Consider the following 12,219-nt stretch of genomic DNA (forward strand, 5'->3'; position numbering starts at 1 on the left):
ACAGTTTGAAAATCTATTATCACTTGCACTGTAGAAGTTAAAGTTGTCATTTTTGGTGCTAAAATGGTCTCCAATTCACACAAAAAGACTTGATTCTATGTTTTAGTTTTAAACATGCCTTCGATTAAAGGTAAAAAAGCATAGATATATTTTATGCACCGTGTAGAATAAGCATAGAACCATTGCAAAGTCAAATAGAGATGGCAATCATCTACTTACACCAAAAGTACCATACGATGTTTCAGTTAACATCTTTTATCTGAAACAGGTAATGTGGTTTAGAATTCAAAGAGCTTGTGCTTATTTATTAGTCCATATATTCTCATTCGGCTATCCCTCAACTTAGCAAACTAAAACCCAAAAAAAGAAAAGCATTCACAACACCACAACTGAACACATTCTAATATCATGCCCACATAATAATCGGACTTTTAAGTGCACATGTGCAATAAAGGTTACAGACTCCAAACACCTAACATCAAAATGACACCAAACTAAGCTAATACACTTCCAAGACCAGAATAATGACAAACGCTTAAATGCATAGTTTGTGACATACAATTACATAACCACTAAACAAAAACAGACTAGCTCAAGAATTTTATACCTTTCAAGGCCAAAGCGTTGTGACAGACGTCTCAGCCATTGACGAGAAAGCAGACAAACCCAAAAGCGCAGCCAAAACCAAACCTTGCTCTTTGTACTCTCAAAACCTGAGAACTAAATCCAAGCATTCTTCAACAACAATATCCTGCCCAATATCTCCATACCCTGCATTTACTGCACTCTCCACGGAAAAACTCTCATGCAACACACCCAAAACCCCACAAACAAGCGCCCCTAAAACGTGACACTTTGGATAGCGATGAATTCTGGTGAAATCTTGACAGAAAATTTCGAACATCGATTTTGCTGGGGAAAAACGAGTTTTTTATTGTTGAAACGAACGTGGGTCGATTGAAAACCGAAGATTCAAGAGCAAAATCCATGAAATATGAACAAAAATGAATAAAAAATTGAAACTTTGGCAAATCCCAGCAAAAATAATGAGAAAAAAAAACCCAGAATTAAAAGGAAATTCGGTCAAAATTTGAGAAATGAGAAGATTGAGATACGTACAAGAATTTAGGGTTTTGGGTATGAGTTTATTATGATGAAAATGGAGAAGGGTTATAAGGAATATAGGGTTTTTCAGAGGGTAAAGAGAGGAGAAGATTTTGGGAAGTTTTGAAATGGAAGATTGAGAGATGAAAGTGGAGACTGGAAGTCTTCTACTCTTCCTTCAATGGCAAGTGGGACTGTGGGAGTAAAATTACTAGATTGCCCTGACTGTAAGTTCTGAAATTACAACTATACCTTACATTTTTAGATACAGTAATAAAAAACTCCCATGAATATCAAGATTAATATAACACAATAAGGAAAATTTTTGTGGATTGGAGGCTCCTTGATTAATTTAATGATTTGTGCATTTTTTAACAAAATATAACACAATAGACTAAACATTTGAGATAAAATGTAAAGAACAAAGTTTCTTCAATATAACTCATTGACATAAACTCCCATAATACCATGTTAATAAAAACAATAATAGTAACAGACTTGGAGATAAATAGGTAAAACTGCCATAAGTTCTCCTCATGCAAAGCTTGGAAATAAATACTTACAATAGGACTAGTAAATGTAGCAGAAAGTGCATTTTGTTGATTACATCAACTTGAAGCACTTCACACACACATAATAATAAACAAATTATTCTTTCCAGCAAGACTTGAAGCACTTTTCATTTATGCTTTTTTGGAAAATGCGGCTTTACCATGAAAACTTGTAATAACAGATGCTGAAAGTAATATATAGACCATGTTGTTCAATCATTATACTTTTTGCTGTTGTCAAGTACCTAACTCTGAAAAAAAGCAGATTGAAAAATTAATGGTGGAGTTTATATTCAGATTCTCATAAAAGATACAAATATATGTTGTAAAAATCGAACCACTACCTTTTAAGCAACGCTTGAAGTCATTAATTCTTCTTCTTGGATGGGTTCTCTTCACTCTGCTATGATTCTGAGCCTCACTCTTTCAACAATTAATACAAACCATAAGGTTTTCCTATTGTGAATACAATATATCCCATAGACAAGCCTATTACCAACCAGATCCGTAACCCATCAAAACGATTTTCCAATCAAACCACTCAAATTATCGACTTCTTCATGGTAGGACGGTATTGGTGATGATGGTACATCATTGCCACATTTCTTTGACAATGGGGATCCACACAACCCCAAGTTTCCTTTGTAGGAGTCATTTTGAAATGTATTGAGTTGATTTCCTTGAGGTATAGATCCCACAAGCTGGTTGTATGAAAGATTCAACACAGAAAGAAATGTCAGACTGCCAACTGATTAGGAATCTCTCAACAAGCTTGTTGAAGGAGAGGTCTAATGATTCAAGACTTGTCAAATTTCCCAATAATGGTGGAATATGACCTCTAAGGTTATTATGAAAAGTTGAGGATTTGAGGAAATTAAGCTTTCCGATTACGTTGGTATTTGCCCTTGAAATTGGTTGCTTGAACATCCACCATTACGAAAATGGTTGAATCTTATCTATTTTCTATCAACGCCTTTTACTGTCAAACTAATGGAATAGTATTGAACATAGCTCCCTGTTTTCCAATATTGTGAAACATATCCCTCTATACCTTTGCTCATATATTCCATTCAACTTTATGATTCTTACCACCACTCATATTAAATTTCTCAAAGTATCTTGTCGGCAAAATACCTGTGAATTGATTGTGGAGGTCAAGTATTCGCAACTTAGGAAATGCTAATCTTGTCTGGGTTCGCCAATGAACCATGAATCTATTAGATCTCAATATCAAACTTGCAATTCCGGAAGGTTTGCTAACCATAGGAAAGTATCGTTGATCATGTTGTTTCCAACATTTAGAACTTCCAAGCGACTACAATTAACCAAAGTATGTGGTAATGACCCTTCCAACTTATTCGCTGAAGGTCAAGTATTGAATGAAGTTATTAGCTAATGATTGTGGGATGGTTCCACTCAAGCTATTGGAAACAGATCAAGATATTGATAAGCTCAAGTTGCAAATGAATGGAGGGATCTCTCCAATCAATATTGTCAGAAACTAATAAGGCACCATCTTAGGTGCATCTAGCACTCACAGTGGGCCTTGGAGCAAGTTGGATTGAAGGTCAAGAACAGCTAGATTCATCATGGAAACTTTTCCAAAAGGGACAAAACTTGTCAAAACATTGTGTGAGAGAGATTCAAATAGTATAAATTTTGAAACAATTCAATTGTTGTTGAGAAATCTGGCCGTGAATTCTATTGTCTGAAAGGTCTATAATCTTAAGTCTTCTGAGGTTCTTAAGAAGAAAGGAATTCGGTTATGCTGCAAGAAAGAAACTGAACACCCAAGTTAGGCAAGGTAATGTTGGCCTTTGGGGGTAACTAAAGATAGTAAGGTGTTTGGAAAGGTCTTGTTACTATATTTTTGAGCTTGGACAACGTTTCTGGTTTCACAATGCCACTCAAATTGTTAAAGAAAGGTCAAGTCTGTAAGGTTTAAAAGCTCAAACATGGAATTTGTATTGAACCTGATTGGTTATTCATTAAAGAAACAAATTCACAGAGGCAGGTTGATGGAACTCCTCAATCGGACCTGTGAGTTTGTTGTAGCTAAGGTTCTATTGTCACCAAAGATGTAGAGTAAACAACCAAGATGGAACTCTTCCATCTAGCAAATTATCACATAGGCTAGAGAAAATAGATTTGAAAGCCCACTTGATATGGAATATGACCTTCAAATTGGTTATCGGAAAGTCTAAAACGAAGTTGTGGGAGGTTGAATGCTGAAGGTGGCAACTGACCACTGAAATTGTTGATGAAGATCTAGATCGGTTAATTTGCTAGGTTGCCAAAACATCTGGAATCTCCTTGAAAAATTGTTGAAACTGAGATCTAAACTTCTGAGTTGACTAAGTTTAGATAATGACTTGCAACTTCGCCTGTAAATTATTGGATGACAAATCCAAAGAAGTGATATTCGTGACTTCCAAAGTGATGTTGGAATTGAACCTGTGAATGATTGGAATGAAGATCCAACACATTCAAGTATCTAAGATTGCCAATTTTGTCAGCAATTTTCCAGAGAAATTTGAGGAAGAAGATCCAATACATTCAATATATAAGAGCTCTGATTGCGTCAGGTAATTGTCTGAAAAACTTGTAGCAGAGAGATCCAAAATCTAAGGGAACTGCTCCAATTAGACTTGGTAAATTACCTCTAAGATCTATATTTTGGTCAAACTCAACTTCTGAAGGATGAGGCGAAAACATCATTTGGAAACCTGCCTTGCAGACCAGTACCGCCAACTGAAAGAGATATCGAGTAGAAGACAAGTTCAGCAAGGACCAGGTGCAACTGAAGACAAATTCACACCATCGAATGAATATCTCTAATTTTGTAAATTCGGTAAGTGCTTATTAAAACATGTTGGCTCAATTCAGGTAATGATGGAAATAAAATCATCAGAGAGGTCAAGCGAAACAAGTTTATATATGTGATATATAAATTAAGCAATCATGGACACTTAAAACAACATATAATCAAGTCTTAACTTCTTCAGTTGAAGCATAAGATAGGAGCCCTAACATGCATGACAAAGACTGTCGGAATATAGCTTTTACCCATTGACAGCAATGCATAACTGAGCAGTTAAATACTCTCAGATCAGTCCACAAATCATGGTAAAAAATATCAAGTGTCTTACTGTGATTAATCAAACTCTTTTCAGTCAATGAAATATTACTAAACTATCATAATAATGACATGTTTGCCTTTACCAGTGCTGGTCTCCCCCAATAGGGATAAAGGGCTGTTCTCAATAAAGTTCTATCCGCCAACAGGTTTCTACAGATGAAGGTGAATTGATGATACTTCACAATTATAAATGTGACAGGGTAATCCTGCCATGGTAAGTACTTCAATGCTAGCTAATCAATATGCATTTTAACATACACATCACAGTGGCATTAACAACAGCATCAACACAGCATTACCTCTAGCATTTTGATATTTAAGTCTTCAGAGAGCTGATCAATAGATGTATTAGCATCCACATCACATATTCTCTCTGCTTGCATCATAATGTAGCTAGTTTTCTCCTGGATCTCCTCCTGTTATTGAGTGATGGAGGGCAGATAATGCAAATACATCAATATAATGATGAAAACTTACTGATAACCTGTATTATGTCCATCATTTATCAATGCTACTACAAAGACAAAATTAACAGTGAGATTTACTTTTGAATCATTTGTGTCAAAGATTTCACAAACAATTTCCTCAACCACATCTTCTGGGTCACTACCTGCTTCATCCAGAAAAAAAAAATGATTATTAGGCCATCAAAACTGAAGGTCAGAGGTACTTATTGAGTTACCCAAGCAAATCTGCAACATCAAAATGTTTAATGAAAAACTAGTTCTAACTTAGTTTGGTTCAGATATGAGTGTGTATATACCCCCACAGTTCCACCATACTCATTTAGAACAACAGCCATGTGAACCTTCCTAATGTGGAACTCTCTGAGAAGATTCCAAACTGTCATTGAATCTGCAAACCAATAACAAAACCCTATTTATTCAGACAGATAATATAAACAACAGATTTATAGAAAAATAAATAATACAAGTAATTTCATTAAAAAAACACTGCATCAACTTGAAATTGGCTCTAAGGATTACCAGGGATGAAGTATGCAGGTTTGTGGGCCATGTCTCCCACTGTAGTACTTTCTAGGAGATCCACCTTCAAAATAGAAAGATCATAATTCTGCACACTATGAGATTGTCACATAAAATCAATAAAAAACGTGGTATTAACCTCACAAGGGGAGGAAGAGGAATAGAAATCCCCTGACCTTCTGAACATAATCCAGCAGATCCATTGCATAAGCAATTTACATTATATTGTCAACACGTTGCTCAAACACAGGCACCCTTAACACACATTTTCAAACTTCTTAGCTTTTTGAATATGCACTCGCTGAAGTGAAAGTACCAAGAATTAATTTGCCTTGAATATTGATGAGTTACCCACAAACTGTGGAAATCAACAAGAGATGGTACTAGTTTGTACATCATAAGCCTGTTTTAATAAAATTCCCCTTTTGTTACTTATCAAGAAAATGTGAAATAATCAAAATGGGCCATATCATTGCCTAGTCAGCAATCTATTCTGCCAAGAAATTGGCAATGTGGCAATAGGATGAAGAATAAAATTCATTGTGAAACTTCCGGTTATGTGTAAATGGCTTTACAGATTTCTTTGACCACTAGCCTTCAGAAACTAAAAACATGACTAATATTAAGATACAGATAACGAATAAAACATTTTAGATACAGATAATGAATATGTCTTCATTAATAAGAATATTTGCCTCATATACAGGACATTGTGGCACAGCCTGTCAATACTTAAGTGGCAACATTCTTACAAAATCCTAAATCCGTTAAAATAACATAATACAGTCAAATGAAATTCCTCTTGCAATTATTAGATGATTGAATAAAACATCAAGGATTAGACTCTTATTTTTACTGCATCTATAACAACCACTTGAACCTCTGCTTAGTTACTAGTAACCTACTGCGCCATTCTAACCCTAACTTCCTTCTCTACATAGCCTTAAACATGATATGAATAGCTTCATACAAATATAACTTCATAAATAGAAAACTTATTATCATAACCTTGTGCCGTTCTTTTGCTAGCCAAGAAATACTTTCTTGAATACAACTGAAAACCATTTGGTGGAAATAGCCAACAAATGAAGTATGATGTGGAAGATACAAATAGCAATGATTATCTTTTCACCAAAAAAATAAAAAGTCATGATCAAACATACCTTCTTCCTTTCAAACCAAGAGCCTTTAGAATTCCCATTGATAGATATGTAACAACTCTTCCCACAGCGTAAAGTATCATGGAAAACCATGCCACTGGCCTGACCTAGAAACACTGCAAAGTCAAATAGAGCTCAGACAGTAACATCAGCAGAGCACGGAAAACCTACAGAACTACATTAAGCATGAGGTTGGGGAAAAAACAAGGGAAAGCCAATCTATTAAGCATTAATAGAGACTCCCTTATTTAAATTGACAAAAATCAAATATATAATTTTTAAACTTACCACAAACCTAGCAACCTCTGTCGCATTATGAACTGCAATATTTTTTGGAGTACTTTCAGTGTAAAGAAATACAGCCACCTAATATCATTCAGAAAATGGAAAACTGGATAAAGCAATTGAAATAAGTTATAGACATCTTAGTGCATAACCACATGAGTTTTTAATCCATAGACAACATGAACTTCGTTTCAATGAGGACAAATACTCAGTTTGATGGCAACCTATATCCTGTGCAACCTACAGTCATTATTCCTGTTGCTGCACTGACACCAGCCTCACCAAATAAAGTTGTTGCTGCCTCTGTGACTAACGCAGTGGCTCCAATATTTGCCACACTGAATATGTAAATAGAATGTATAAAAGAATTAATTTTCAAACTCAATACGAAAAGAAAAGAATTAGTTACTCTAATATTAAGGGGGAGGGTAGTACATTGTGCCAACGAGAAGAGTCGTCAAAAACCGAGTAACATCACAGTGAAGCATTTTAAAGACACCACTATCAGGCTCTTTATCTGTTAATTCCCGCACCTGATTCAGAATAATATCAAATGGCCAATTAGAACAAATAAAACTATTTGAAGAGATGGCAATCATCTACTTACACCAAAAACTACCATATGAAGTTTCAGTTAACATCTTTTATACTGAAACAGGTAATGTGGTTTAGAATTCAAAGAGCTTGTGCTTATTTGATTAGTCCATATATTCTCATTCAGCTATCCCTCAACTTCAGCAAACTAAAACCCAAAAAAAGAAAAAGCATTCACAACACCACAACTGAACACAGTCTAATATCATACCCAACATAATAATCGGACTTTATAAGTGCACAATGTGCAATAAAAGGTTACAGACTCCATAAACCACTAACATCAAAATGACACCAAACTAAGCTAATACACTTCCAAGACCAGAATAATAACAAACGCTTAAATGCATAGATTGTGACAATAAAATTACATAAACACCAAACAAAAACAGACTAGCTCAAGAATTTTATACCTTCCAAGGCCAAAGCATTGTGATAGACGTCTCAGCCATTGACGAGAACGCAGACAAACCCAAAAGCGCGACCAAAACCAAACCTTAATCTTTGAATACTCTCAAAACCTGAGAAACTTTAATCCAAGCATTCTTCAACAACAATATGCTCTGCCCAATATCTCCATACCCTGCATTTACTGCACTCTCCACGGAAAAAAACTCTTTTGCAACCAAACACCAAAACCCCATAAACAATCGCCCCTAAAACGTGACACTTTGGATAGCGATGAATTCTGGGTGAAATCTTGACAGAAAATTTCGAACATCGATTTTGCTGGAGGAAAAACGAGTTTTTTATTGTTGAAACGAATGTGGGTCGATTGAAAACCAAAGATTCAAGAGCAAAATCCATGAAATATGAACAAAAATGAATAAAAAATTGAAACTTTGGCAAATCCCAGCAAAAATAACTACAGAAAAAAAAAAAAACCCAGAATTAAAAGGAAATTCGGTCAAAATTTGAGAAATGAAGAAGATTGAGATATGTACAAGAATTTATGGGTTTTGGGATTGAGTTTATTAGTGAAAGTGAAAAATGGAGAAGGGTTATAAAGGGAATATAGGGTTTTTCAGAGGGTAAAAGAGGGAGAAGATTTTGGGATATAGTTGAAATGGAAGATTTTGAGAAGTGTAGTCTTCTACTCTTCCATTCTCAATGGAAGATTTTGGGACTGTGGGAGTCGTAAATTACTAGGATTGCCCTGACTGTAAGTTCTAAAATTACAACTATATCCTTACATTTTTTAGATACAGTAATAAAAAACTCCCATGAATATCAAGATTAATATAACACAATAAGGAAAAATATTTTGTGGATTGGAGGCTCCTTGATTAATTTAATGATTTGTGCATTTTTTAACAAAATATAACATAATAGGACTAAACAGATTTAGAGATAAATATATAAAGAACAAAGTTTCTTCAAATATAACTCATTGACTAAAAACTCCCATGAATACCATGATTAATATAAAACAATAATGAGTAAACAGACTTGGAGATAAATATGTAAACACACAAAGTTCCTTCAATATAATCCATTGATGAATACAAGGATTAAAATTCAAGAGCCTAATAGTCAAATGTTCTGGCTGCCATAAGTTCTCCTTATGCAAAAGCTTAGAAATAAAATACTTACAATAGGACTAGTAAATGTAGTAGAAAGTGCATTTTCTTGATAAAAAAAAAAGATATAAGTTTATCATCAACTTGAAGTACTTCACAACACAAATAATAATAAATAAATTATTCTTTCCAGCAAGACTGGAGCACTTTTCATTTACGCTTTTTTGGAAAAAGATGTAAGTGCTTACTAAAAACATGTTGGCTCAATTCAGGTAATTTAAGGGAATAAGTAACACCAGAGAGGTCAAGCGAAACAAGTTTAGATAGGTGAAAAATTTCAGTTGGAATTACGCCATAGAAACTGGAGAAAGAAAGGTTAAGATGCGTTAATTTCATGAATTGACCAAACTTGGATGAGATTGTTGATTCACTGAAATCAATACAAGCGAGCTTGAGCTTCTGGAGATTGTGAAGGAGGAAGAGACTACTATTGTCATTGACAATGCCATGGATCCAACTATAAGAAAGGTCAAGGCCAATCATATTTAGCTGGTACTATCAAAGTGCCCCATCCATAAGCAGCACATCACTTCCCTCTTTCCAAGAATCTGTCTTAGGATAATGATATCTTTCGCAAGGATAGTAGAAAACTATCAATTTTTAAGGTGCTCTTGAAATGGAGTAAGGCAGAGCTTGTTCAGGGGAGCAAAGTTTGATTGAACGAGAAGAAGAGTTATAAGGAGATGAGGAAATGGCTTGAAAATTCAAGTCCACAGGAAGAGGCAGGGAGTTGATAGTGCCATGATAGCCTCCACATGTTTTTCACAGGAAACGAAGAAATTGCATAAAATTGTTGAAGAGAGAGAAGTGAAGATGAAATGTCTATGTATGTATAGATAAATAAAGAGAAAGTGAGCCAATTTCCAAGTTAGAATCCATTCGAACAAATTTTCTATACAAATATCATGCACTGAGGTCTACTCCATCAAGTCTTTGGTCAAGCACTAACGAGGGACTACTGGATTTAGTCTTGGTCATCCAGGGGCTCTTTTTCTACTTTCTAATAAAAAATAACACAAATGTCTAAAATAGTCACAAACCCGAAATCCCAATACACCCAATGGTCTCTCACACTTAAAATACCTCTCTAAAATTAGTATTCTCGAATGGTTTGAGAGAACAGGTGAGTCACTTGTGTTTCTCTTGCAAGTGGCGCTCATAGTCATAGTGTTTTGGAGGCCATTGCATGTCAAAATTGAGGGACGAAATAAATCTGGGATTAAGACCTTGCACCAACAGTTTGCTTGAGAATGTTGATATTGTTCAGAAGCAGAAACAATTGTTCTCAATTCGGTGGCTAAATGTCATCAAAGAAGTTCACTTTAAGCATTAAATGTGAAGAATGTGCAGACAAATTGCATGGCATTTATGACCATGAGTTAAGTGAACATATCTTGCACTATTTAAACGCTACTTAAGCCACCATTTCTATATCCCAACTTCTGTAAATAAACTTTGTGTCCTCTATCCTGATACTTTTAGCTGCGGAGCCGGATGAAAGGGTAAAGAAAAGCAGTTATAGAAGGTCCTTGTTCAACGAATATGAATTTACTAGTAATAGATTTTTAGACATATAAATATCATTAAATCCCACTAATGAGATCTAATGAGGTACACAGTCAAAGTTAACAGGAAGTGGAAGACACCTATTAGGAGCACCACTGGCGGCATACTTATTTCTTCTCTGCTCCTCTGTTCTATATTCTCATTTACCTTCGTTTGTTTGTTCTTGCGCATATTAATACAATAAATATATCCCATAGCTTGTCAAGAAATGTAAAGGAGTGATTTATGAGTATTTTTTCAAGAAATGGATATCACTGCTATTGCAAAGAGGTGATTTATGAGTATTCAAGATTCAATCATAAGAAACAGAACACTGCAAAGGACTAGGAAATTCAGCAAGGCCTTTTATGGAGCAAAAATTTACTACCTTGTCATCAACTTGAACAGACCCCAAAATAACAAACAAAAATTATAATAGTGATTTTATTTTTCACATCATTTATATATTTATAAAACAAAGCACTTACAATACCATTACTCCAACTGAAGCGCATTATGTAAAGCTAAAAAAATTGGCTTACTCTTTGACTCTGCTCATGATTCTGAACCTTACACTTTCAACCATCGTCCATAGTGGTTTTTCCGTTGCGAATGCATATACCCGTAGACAAGCCTTTACCATCCACATCCGTACCCATCAAAGTGATACTCCAATCGAGCCAGCTGAAGCATTGTCTTCTTCGTGGAATATTGATGTTATTGGCTATGGTGGTACATCATTGCACATTTGTTTGACAATGGCGATCCAGACAACCCCATGTTTCCCATCATTTTTAAGACAACATCCATAGTCTTACAGTCTTAGGGACTACTCTGTTAGTGAAAAATCAGTTTTGTCCTTGACTGTAGACCAAAACCATGGAGACGAAAATGTGTTAAACTCACAAAAACTAAGACTTAGAGAAGTCAGAGAATAAGATGACTGGCCATGGAACTGGTACTATGACAGACATGTCCACATAATAAAGAAGAAGTTATGTTAGGTAAGTCAAATTTTGAACTAGCCCTTCCCAGACAAGTTTTTTCAATTTTCATGGGAAAAATTTGTTCAAATAATTAATCAGATACTGAGAGGTCAAGAGAAACCGTGTCAACAGTGGGATATCTCATATAGAACTAGAACAGTGAAGTTTGAGTTAGAGAAACTACGTAATTGACTGAAATCAAAAGAAATTTGAGAGAGTTTGAAATCATTGAGAGCAAGTTACTTTTGCAGGTGACGAAGGAGAAAGAGACTACTGTTCGAAGGAATGT

The 12,219-nt window shown here is 35.1% G+C and overlaps 1 pseudogene; it reads right to left on the reverse strand.

The window, feature by feature from the left end:
* Positions 1–5,230: 5,230 nt before the first annotated feature.
* Positions 5,231–8,902, reverse strand: LOC116143522 (annotated as a pseudogene).
* Between the last annotated feature and the right edge of the window lie 3,317 nt (positions 8,903–12,219).

This window comes from Pistacia vera, unplaced genomic scaffold, assembly GCF_008641045.1.
Source record: "Pistacia vera cultivar Batoury unplaced genomic scaffold, PisVer_v2 Contig430, whole genome shotgun sequence".
Lineage (NCBI taxonomy): Eukaryota > Viridiplantae > Streptophyta > Magnoliopsida > Sapindales > Anacardiaceae > Pistacia > Pistacia vera.